The following is a 12352-nucleotide window of genomic DNA, read 5'->3' as shown; positions in this document are numbered from 1 at the left end:
ACATTTATGGGGGGCCCATTTTTTGGTTATATCTATATTATATATATAAATTTAAAAAAATATAAAATAAAACGGAAAGTTTGAACACAAATTTGAGATAGTGGACCACAAGTCCACAACTTTCTCAAACAAAACTTTGTTGAGCAAAGTGAACACAAGCAGACAACGTGTGCACTGTACACTAATAGCTATGCCATTATATTATATGTTATACTTTGTTCTTACTCACAAAACTTTGTTGAGCAAAGTGAAGACAAGTAGATAACGTGTGCACTGTGCACTAATAGCTATGCCACTATATTATATTTTATACTTTATTTTTACTCCATTTTTCAACAGTTCAACTTCAATAGCCAACATTATCGTGGAGCTGCTGAAGTGAGGACAACGTGACTAACTGACTTTGTCGAGCAAAGTGAAGAACACTATACCACTATATTATATTTTTATACTTTATTCTTCAATTAATCACACTCCATTCTTCAATAGCCAAAGATCAAAGCTTTATTTTAGATCTTCAGACTTCAGAGTTCAGTGTATTGATTCAAGAAATAGTGGAGTGTTTTTGTTTGTTCTATTTTCATGATTCAAGTCTTACAAGTTACAACAAGCATACTCGAACAGAAAATTTAATTTCATATCAAGCTATCCGTTTTTGAACCAGGTTCTATTATTCTATCTTTTTATTATTTTCTCATTTAAAATTTAATATTTTGCTATTTATTCTATCTTTTTATTATTTTCTCATTTAAAATTTAATATTTTGCTATTTAGTGCATTTTTAGATTATTTATTATTATTAGAAGATAAGTATGTCAAATAGAAAGTGTGAATCTGGTTATGAAAAACTCAAGAAAAGAAGAAGAATTCAAAATCTAATACAATCTCAAAAATGTGCTCTTGACAAATTTTTATTGAATAATAAAAATCTTGAATCAGAAAAGTCGGGAGAGTGTTCTCTAGATGAGCAAGCTAGTAATTCAGTTGAGTTAGATAATTCGAAAATTAATAATATTCAAGTAGAAAAAGAACAAGTAAGTGACAAGTCGGAAATAGATCCTCAAAATAATACATTGATGCTTATGAATGAAATAAATAATTCAACTCCTATAAATATATATGATCCTAATCAATGGACTAATATAGATACAAAGTTGAAAGATCTATTAGTAGAAAATAGGCCAATTAGAATAATTGACACAAATTTTCCGAATGATACATTTTCAAGACATTTTTTTACTACACATTATATTCAAAAATTGGAGAATGGTGAAAGACATGATAGAAGATGGTTAGTTTATTCTAAAGACTTAGATATAGTATTTTGTTTTTGTTGTAAGTTGTTTAGTTTGAGTTCCGGAACTTGTAGTAGTAAACTAGCTAGTGAAGGTAGTAATGATTGGAGAAATATTATTACTAAGCTCAAAACTCATGAAACAACAAATGAACATATTATTAACATGGCTGCATGAATTGATTTAAAAATAAGACTACAAAAAGATAAAACAATCGATAAAGATGTTCAAGAACAAATCAATAGAGATAGAGAGCATTGAAAAATGTATTGTCAAGAATTATTACCGTGATCAAAACTCTTGAAAAAAATAATTTAGCATTTAGAGGAAAAAATGAAAAGATATATCAAGAGAATAATGGAAATTTTTTAAGTTTAATTGAAATGATTTCAGAATTTAACCCTGTCATGCAAGAACATATTCGACGAATTAAGCATGATGAAATTCATAGTCATTACCTTGGGCATAGAATACAAAATGAATTGATAAACTTATTGACAAGTGAAATTAAGAATAAAATTATAAAAAAAATTATAGAAGCAAAATATTTCTCTATTATACTTGATTGCACTCCAGATACAAGTCATCAAGAACAAATGTCTTTTATACTGCGGAGTGTGGATATTTCGGAAACTCCAATAAAAATTAATGAATATTTTTTAGAATTTTTAAAAGTAGATGATACAAGCGGAAAAGGTCTTTTTGAAGTTATTATAGATGAAATAAAAAATATTGGACTTGATATTGATAATTTAAGAGGGCAAGGATATGATAATGCGTCAAATATGAAGGGAAAACATCAAGGAGTGCAAAAAAGACTTCTTGATGTAAATCCTAGATCATTTTATACACCATGTGGTTGTCATAATCTAAATTTGTTACTTTATGATATGGCTAATTCTTGTACAAAAGTTATATCATTTTTTGGAGTGGTACAACGTATATATTCACTATTTTTATCTTCTACTAAGCGATGGAAAGTATTAAAGGATAGTATACCTAGTCTAACTCTTAAATCATTGTCACAAACTCGTTGGGAAAGTCGTATTGAAAGTATTAAAGCAATAAGATTTCAAACTCCACAAATAAGAGATGCTTTATTGAAATTAGTAGAAATTAGTGATGATCCAAAAACTAAAAGTGAAGCTAATTCCTTAGTAACATATGAACTCGAAAATTTTGAATTTTTATTGGGTATGACTATTTGGTATGATATATTATTTGTTGTTAATTCAGTTAGCAAAAGTATGCAGTCAAAAGACATGCATATTGATGTTGCCATAGATTAATTAAAAGGTTTGATTTCTTTTTTTAACAAATATAGAGAAGAAGGATTTGTAACTGCTATGATTTCTGCCAAAGAAATTGCATTTGAAATGAATATCGAATCCGAATTTCGTAAGAAACGTGTGATATCTAGGAAGAAATTTTTTGATGAGAATGTTGCTAATGAAATCTCAAAGTCTCTTGAAGAGTCCTTTAGAGTTGATTACTTTTTATACATTGTAGACAAGGCTATTGTTTCACTTCAAAATAGATTTGAACAATTTGAAGCATATGAAAATATTTTTGGTTTTCTATTTAGTGGTAAAAAACTAAGATCACTAAATGATGGAAATTTAAAAACACATTGCCTTAATCTTGAATTTTTCTTAAAGCATAATAATCAATCCGATATTGATGGTTTAGATTTATTTTCTGAGTTAAAAGTATTAAGGGAAATAGTACAAGTAGAAGATAATAGTTTAATCGATATACTCAATCAAATAAAGAGACTTGATTCTTTTCCAAATGCCTATATTGCTTATAGAATAATGTTAACAATTCCAGTTACCGCTGCTTCAGCGGAAAGAAGTTTTTCAAAATTAAAATTGATAAAATCTTACCTAAGATCAACAATGTCTCAAGAGAGATTAAATGGGTTAGCTATATTGTCAATTGAGAAAGACTTATTAGGAGAAATTGATTATAAGAAAATTATTAGTAACTTTGCATCTAAAAAAGCTAGAAAAATTGACTTCAAATAATAATAAAAAAATTAAAACATTAAGGCCCCTCGTTAAAATTTGGCTTTAGGCCCCAAAATACGTCGGGCCGCCCCTGCTGTTGCGGAAGCCAAATGTATATAGTGTGAATGAGTCACAACTACTATACCAAAAATTATGACAACCACTAAATAATAAACAAGACAATAAGACAACAATAAAAGAACACCAGAATTTACGAGGTTCGGCCAATTTTGCCTACTTTCTCGGACACAATCAATATTTTATTCCACTCCAAAATTACAAGTGAAATAATACTAAAGAGAGAAGATACAAATGTCTTAAGAAGATAAAAAGGCAAATGAGAGGTGTGTCTAAATCCTAAACATTAGGCCTCCTCTTATAGGGTGAAATTCCCATTCAAAATTGTCATCCACCGATGTGGGACTTTTGACAATTTTAACAAATCTCCACCTTGGCAAAATTCCACATCTTCAATTTTTTCTCAATAATAAATTTTGGTTGTGTCTTCATCTTCAATCTTTAGTGTTCAACAATGTTGATCAAATACAAACAATGTTGAAACTTGACCGCAGTCATCACTTTTGTCAACATATCAGCAGGGTTCTCCGTAGTATGAATTTTCTTCACCGTGACTCCACTTTCTTCTATGATTTCTCGTACGAAATGATACCGAACATCAATGTGCTTCGTCCTTGCATGATAAAACTTGGTTCTTCGCTAATTGAATAGCACTTTGACTATCACAAAAAATTGTAATATGTTTTTGTTCAATACCAAGCTCCTTTAGCAACCCCTGAAGCCAAATTGCCTCCTTCACAACCTCTGTAATAGCCATGTACTCTGCCTCTGTTGTAGACAAAGCAACTGTTGACTGCAAAGTAGACTTACAACTAACTGGTGCCTTTGCAAAAGTAAACACATAACCAGTAGTTGACCTTCGTTTGTCCAGATCACCCGCAAAATCTGAGTCACAATATTCAACTACAGACCGATTGCCTTCCTGCTCAAAAACTAACCCAACATCTACAGTACTATGAATATACCGTAGAATCCATTTCACAGCTTGCCAATGCTCCTTTCCTGGATTATGCATATATCTGCTAATAACTCCAACGGCTTGTGAAATGTCAGGTCTCGTACAAACCATTGCATACATCAAGCTACCAACAACATTTGCGTATGGTACCCTTGACATATACTCCTGTTCAGTTTCATCCTTTGGCGACATAGTAGTACTTAGCTTAAAATGGGGAGCAAGTGGCGTACTAATTGGCTTAGTCTTCTTATTTATGCCAAAACGCTGTAGTACTCTCTTCAAATATTCTTTCTGAGATAAACAAAGTTTCTTTGAACGTCTATCTCTTATTATCTCCATGCCAAGAATTTTCTTTGCCTCACCCAGATCCTTCATCTCGAACTCCTCCTTTAGTTGAATCTTCAACTAATCAATTTCTTCCGAATTCTTGGAAGTTATCAACATATAGGAGAAGATATACAAAGGAACCATCATTAAGTTTGCGCAAATACACACAATGATCGTATTTGCTTCTCTTGTACCTTTGCCGCAACATAAACTTGTCAAATCACTTGTACCATTGTCTAGAAGATTGTTTCAATCCGTACAACGATTTTTCAAGTTTGCATACCATATTTTCTTTTCCAGCAACTTTGAATCCTTCTGACTGATTCATGTAGATTTCCTCCTCCAAGTTTCCATGTAAAAATGCAGTTTTTACATCCATCTGAACTAATTCCAAATCCAACTGTACTACCAAAGCCAACATAATTCTAATGGAGGAATGTTTTACAACTAGAGAAAATACTTCATTGTAATCAATTCCCTCCTTCTGAGCATATCTTTTGGCCACCAATCTTGCTTTGTAGCGAACATTTTCTTGGTTAGGAAATCCTTCTTTCTTTGCAAATACCCATTTGCACCTAATTGTTTTCTTTCCCTTCGGGAGATTGGCCAATTTCCATGTATGATTCTGATAAAGGGACTGCATTTCTTCATTCATGGCAATCCTCCACTTATCTTCTTCTGAACTTTGGATTGCGTCTTTATAAGTGGTAGGCACACCATCAGCTACAAGTGAGGTTGCACAAGCAACTGTCTCTATGAGACGAACAAGTTTCGTTATTGTCCTTTTTGGCCTGCTGGTTGCTATTGATTCAAGTTGTTGCCGAGGTTCCTGAGTTGGAATCTCCCTCTCTACTGGCTCTTCTTCCAGAGGGTAATCTTCATGAGTTTCCTCTGCTTCTTGTGTAGGAAAAATAAATTTTCCCTCAAACTCCACCTGCTTTAATGCACCACCAGTTTGTTTGACATCTTCAACTGTCACCTTATCTGTTATGGCAGATTCATCAAAGGTAACATCTCTGCTGAATATAATATTCCTTGTCTCTGGACACCATAAGCGGTATCCTTTGACTCCAGAAGTAATCCCCATAAATATAGCCTTCTTTGCTCTCGGATCCAATTTTGACTCTTTCACATGATAGTATGAATTGACCCAAACACGTGCAAAGAGTCATAATCTACAACAGGTTTTCCATACCATTTTTCAAATGCTGTCTTGCCATCAATAGCAGTAGATGGTAGACGATTAATGAGGTGGCATGAATATGTAATTGCCTCAGCCCAAAATTCTTTGCCCAAGCCAGCATTGGACAACATACACCGTACCTTCTCTAATAAAGTCCGATTCATACGTTCTGCCACTCCATTCTGTTGTGGTGTATGTCTGACAGTGAAGTGTCGGACGATGCCATCATTTTCACAGACCTTATTGAAATGATCATTTTTGTATTCACCTCCATTGTCTGTGCGAATACACTTGATCCTCCTGCCTGTTTGATTCTCCACTATCGTCTTCCATTTGAGAAAAATTCCCAACACTTCATCTTTCCTCTTCATTGTATACACCCACACTCTTCGGGAAAAATCATCAACAAAGGTTACAAAATGGTGCTTCCCACCCAATGAAGGTGTTTTGGAAGAACCCCAAACATCAGAGTGTACATAATCCAAAATGCCTTTAGTATTATGGATCGCTGTACCAAATTTAACCCTTGTCTGTTTCCCTTTGACACAATGCTCGCAAAACTCCAAGTTGCAAGTCTTTATGCCTTTTAACAATCCTTGATCATATAGAGCTTTCAAGGATTTCCCTCCAGCATGTCCCAAGCGCATGTGCCATAGCCTGGTTGCTTCTGCCTCTTTGTCATCACTGGATGTCACTGTCGCTGTCCCAATAATTGTACTACCACGATAGCGGTACATGTTATTGTTCTTCCGATTGACCTTCATTACCACTAGTGCACCGGAGCATATTCTCATCACTCCATTTTCTGCAATGATTTTGAACCCTTTTGATTCTAGGGCTCCCACAGAGATGAGATTCTTTTTCAAACCCGGCACATATCGAACATCAGTTAATGTTCTGATCATTCCATCATGGCTTCTTAATCTTATTGAACCAATGCCATATGAGGTAAGAGGGCTGTTATCCGCTGTATGGATGACTCCATATTCTCCTTCTTGAAAATTCATGAACCAGTCCTTGTTGGGACACATATGATAGCTACAAGCCGAGTCCATCAACCATATGTCTGATGATGTTGATAACTCTGTTGTAACTAATGAGAAGTCTGAATCATCACAATCAGCTACATTTGAATCCATAATGGCCTTTCCATTGTTATGTCTGGCCTTATTCTTCAACTTCAAACAGTCCTTATTCCAGTGCCCCTTTTCTCGACAAAAGGCACATTCATCTTTGCTGGGTCTATATCTCGACTTGGATCTTCCCTTCTTAGTCCTCGTTTGATTTTGAGGACGACCCCTCACAATTAGTGCTTCTCCTTCTCCGCCCTTCTGTTTTTCTCCCTTTCTTTGTTCATAGTTGTACAAAGCCGAACAGACTTCTCTGAGAGAAATTTTGTCATTTCCATGGAGTAGAGTAGTTTCAAGGTGCTCGTACTCATTAGGAAGTGACCCCAACAACATCAAGGCCAAGTCACCATCATCAAAAGTTGCATCCATATTTTGCAAATCTGTGACCAACTTATTGAAACTGGTGATATGTTCATTCATTGTGGAACCAGGAACATAGGTGAAGCGAAACAGTCTCTTCTTCATGTACAATTTATTTTGACTGTTTTTCTTCAAAAATTTATCCTCCAGTGCTTTCCATAATTTACTTGCAGAAGTTTTCTTTGTGTATGGATATTTCTGCTCTCTAGCAAGGTAGGATCGAATGGTACCGCAAGCAACACGATTGATAATTTTTCAATCTTCTTCTCCAATAACATCTGGCTTCTTTTCTTCAATGGCAAGATCTAGCCCTTGTTGAAAAAGAAAATCTAGAACCTCGCCTTGCCATATCCCAAAATGTCCTGACCCGTCAAAAATTTTTACCGCAAATTTCGCATTTGACACAATTCTTGTCATAAGCGAAGATGCCAACGATGACGTATTATTGACACTTGATGTAGATTCTTCTTGTTTATTGTCTTCCATTTTGACACAAATATTATTAGTAGCTGACGATACAAATCAAGATTATTTCCTTTCTGGTGTGGAAGATCAGACTAAGCTGCAACCACAGAGCATACTCAGACAGAACCTTGACTCAGTTACCAAGATAGATCTTTTCTGATGTGGAAGATCAGACTATGCTGCAACCACAGAGCATACTTAGACAGTACCTTGGCTCTGATACCAATTGTTGCTGAAGCCAAATGTATATAGTGTGAATGAGTCACAACTACTATACCAAAAATTATGATAACCACTAAATAATAAACAAGACAATAAGACAACAATAAAAGAACACCAGAATTTATGAGGTTCGGCCAATTTTACCTACTTCCTCGGACACAATCAATATTTTATTCCACTCCAAAATTACAAGCGAAATAATACTAAAGAGAGAAGATACAAATGTCTTAAGAAGATAAAAAGGCAAATGAGAGGTGTGTCTAAATCTTAAACATTAGACCTCCTTTTATAGGGTGAAATTCCCACTCAAAATTGTCATCCACCGATGTGGGACTTTTGACAATTTCAACATTAACCTCCATTTAAAAATGTGCCAGAAAATTTTTTTGGTTGTCATTACTTGGAGTGGGGGTGGTTGTTCTGAATTTTACCCCAAGAAAGTTGCAAAAAGCAGTTCTTTTAATAATAACTATTAAGAAGTTAAACCCAATGTTTAACTCTGTATGATATTTTTTTTGGTTATCTACAATTGCAAAGTTAAGTTTGATTGGTTGGTGTCATCTCTTTGACCATATTTAATATGGTTAGATAATGAATACAATTATACTACTACCACAACAGACATTTCAACTTAGATATATGGTCATATACTTTCTAAGTGCTTAGGCTGAGCATTTAAATATTTAAAGATATGGTCTATAGTGTATTCATTGTTCCTTAACTGAAAGGATTCAACTAAGTCTCAGTCATTTCTTTACTGATATATTACTGGTCATTGAGGGTCGAATGTTTATTTCTAAATAAATAAATGACCGTTAAACTTGATTTCTCTTCTATAAGTGATTATGACATATGTTATCACATAGAGTGATTATGAAAAATCATTCGAACTGTTTCCTTGCTCCCATTTCAGAAATGGCTGAATGGGAACAAGCTCGAAGTACGCTAAATGGGAGTGGTGCTGAAAGTCGAGCAAGGAGATAACGTAGAAGAGTGCATCGTCAAAGGATCTGTTTCAGTAACGATTCAGATTCTGAAGTCATCATGAATGACGTTCCGAGTTCAATACAAAACATCTTTAGGAATGATAGAGCTCGGCGTAGGGAAGGAAGAAGAAAATATGAGGAAGTTAAAAAGTTCAAGATGGACCCATCTGCTACTATACCAATTCATCTTCACCTTTTTGGGTTGAAACTAGCAGAATTGTTCTCTTATCATATATTAGTCAATACATGGAGATCTTTAGCTATATTGATAGCTTCTGTAACGACCCGGCCAGTCATTTTAAAAGTTGTAGCTCTGTTTCTCTATTTACTGCTCATTCTGTACTTTATAACTGATATATGACTTGCCAGAGTAATTGGTTTAGGTCCGGTGAGGTTTTGGAATGAATTGGAACATTTAGTTCCAAGTTTTAAAGGTTAAATTTAAATAGTGACCGGATGTCGACTTATGTGCAAATGACCCCGGAATAGAATTTTGATGATTTCAACAGTTCCGTATGGTGATTTTGGATTTAGGGGCGTGTTCAAAATTTTATTTGGAAGACCGTAGTTAAATTAGGCTTGAAATGGCTAAAATAGGAATTTAAGTTTGGAAGTTTGACCGGGGAGTTGACTTTTTGATATCGGGATCGGAATCTAGTTCTGAAAATTTTCATAGCCCCGTTATGTTATTTATGAGTTGTGTGCAAAATTTGAGGTCAATCAGACTTGATTTGATAGGTTTCGACATCGAATGTAAAAGTTGGAAATTCTTAAGTTCCTTAAGCTTGAATTGGGGTATGATTCGTGGTTTTAGCATCGTTTTATATGATTTGAGGTTTCAAACAAGTTCGTATGATATTTTAGGACTTGTTGGTGTATTTGGTTGAGGTCTCGAGGGTCTCGGGTGAGTTTCAGATGATTAACAGATCAAAAGTTGGACTTAAAGAGTTGCTGCAATTTTTATTATGCTGAAAATTCGGGGGCAGAAATCGAAGCCATGATCGAAGGCCAGGGTCGAGAGCCAGGATCGAAGCCAGGGTCGATGCTCAGGATCGAGGGCCAGGATCGACGCCATGATCGATGCCCAGGATCAAGTCCCAGGATTGAGGGCCATGATCGAAGCCATGATCGAGGGCCATGATCGAAACCTTGATCGAGGGCTGCCTGGACAGAATTATAAAACAGGGGACTTCGTCCTCTGTGCCATTTTTGACGAATTGGAGCTTGAGGAGAGGCGATTTTTGATAGATTTTCAAGAAAAGAATATTTGGGTAAGTGATTCTAACTCGAATTTGGTCAATATACATGTATATATCATTGTTTTCACTGTTGATACCCAATTTTTCCCTCATATTATATATATATATATATATATATATATATATATATATATATATATATATACTTACTTTCAAAATAGTATATTTGCATTATCATTTAGTTTATAAACCTATACAAGCTTTTTTTTCATAATTTTTCATAATTTTTAAAGGCTTTAAATCAATTTCTTTCTGCATTTTATTGTATAAATATCCATTAATTATCCTTTAAATTATTTTATGATGATTTAATCATCCAAACTTATCATTTTCACCAACATTTATGTTTTTAAATATTTTACTGCATTATTTATAATTACATTTGCATTTGTTTAGGCTAATTGCATATTTTTGTAATAATAGCTCATATTCATGTATAATTACATTATTTATGCAAAATATAACTTTTTATATTTTTATAATATAAGTTATTATTTTTAATCATTTTAGTGCACAAGTAATATTTTTGTTATTTATTAATTACTTTTATAAATTATTTGTTTTGATATTGGGTATTTAAAAACTAGCCCACTCTTGAACTTATTTTCGGACCAAACAAAGGCCCAAAGCCTAATAAACTATCCCAAACAACCCCCAGCCCAAACCAAATTTACCCAACCCCTAACCCGGTCGCGACCCGTTCTAATAACCCGACCCAACTACACTTTAATCGTGGCCGTTGATCTCTGAGATCAACGACCCATATCAAACCCTCCCCTTTAAACTAACCCAAACCCTAACCCTAATCCAATTCTCCCCCGTTCGCCGCCCTAATATCCCTCACCTCCCTTCTCCCTCCTAAGAACCCTAACCGCCGCCTCCTAAATCCTCTCATAATCCCGTATAATATGGGATTCTATGGCTACTACTTGCCTTATATGACCTCCTCCGGGTATTGGTTACTCTCCTATACTGCTTGCCTAAACATGGCAAGTAAATCTCCACAAGATCGAATCAAAATATGTTCAAATCACTGATCTTTCTACTATTCTGTCTATGTTCATACTTTGTTCTATTATGAGTACGAATATTTGTGCATTTTTTGTTGATTCTTACTTACCCTAAAACTAGGGTTTACAAATCTCTTCAAATCGAACCAAAATTGGTTCGATTCTCTAATTTTAAATATTATTTGTGTCTATAATACAAGAGCAAGGTGGGGAGTTCTTGATGGTAAGCACCATCCACTTCCAACCAAGAGGTTGTGAGTTCGAGTCACCCCAAGAGCAAGGTGAAGAGTTCTTGGAGGGAAGGATGCCGAGGGTCTATTGGAAACAACCTCTCTACCTCAAGGTAGGGGTAAGGTCTGCGTACACACTACCCTCCCCAGACTCCACTAGTGGGATTATACTGGGTTGTTGTTGTTGTTGTTGTTGTTGTTGTTGTTGTTGTTGTTGTTGTTGTTATTGTATTTGTGTCTATATTCGTCCTATGTTACCGTTTCTGTGTATGTTCCGTTGATATTTATTTTTCCTAAAAATAAAACTAGGGTTTACCGGCTTATTCTCCTAATTTGATTTTAAATTGATTTATGTGTTCTTCTTTCCTTTTATAGTCTGATTGTTTGTATTTCCTTACTTATGTGCTGATTTTTACCACTATATAAACTCATTCCCTTTCCCCCTTTTGGACAGACGAAAAGTCACTAAAAACTCTCACTAAACATTGAGGTTTCTACTTTGTATTTGTTTACTATTCTGTTCTATTTGGATCTAGGCCGGCTGAAAGCCAAGGCTACCGAATTTCTACTTTTCTTACCATCTCTTGGGTGTGAGCACTGCCCTAGGTTCTTGAAACCCTTGGGAACTTGACACATTTGAGACTCTGGGTCCTTACTACTATTCTTTTTTGTTTATTGAACAATCACTGGTTAGTTTCTAAACCCTCGCAATGCTTATTCTCTTATGTTAGCATGTTCTTTGAAACTGCACGACTTAATGTATTCCCTTGACTCTCTTTATGTGTGATTCTGTCTGTAATTGCTAGCCTAATAATGTCTTTGCACCTAACTTAGTTAATT

The sequence above is a fragment of the Nicotiana tabacum genome, chromosome 17, assembly GCF_000715075.1.
Source record: "Nicotiana tabacum cultivar K326 chromosome 17, ASM71507v2, whole genome shotgun sequence".
In the NCBI taxonomy this organism is placed as follows: Eukaryota; Viridiplantae; Streptophyta; class Magnoliopsida; order Solanales; family Solanaceae; genus Nicotiana; species Nicotiana tabacum.
This window is presented reverse-complemented; position numbering follows the sequence as displayed.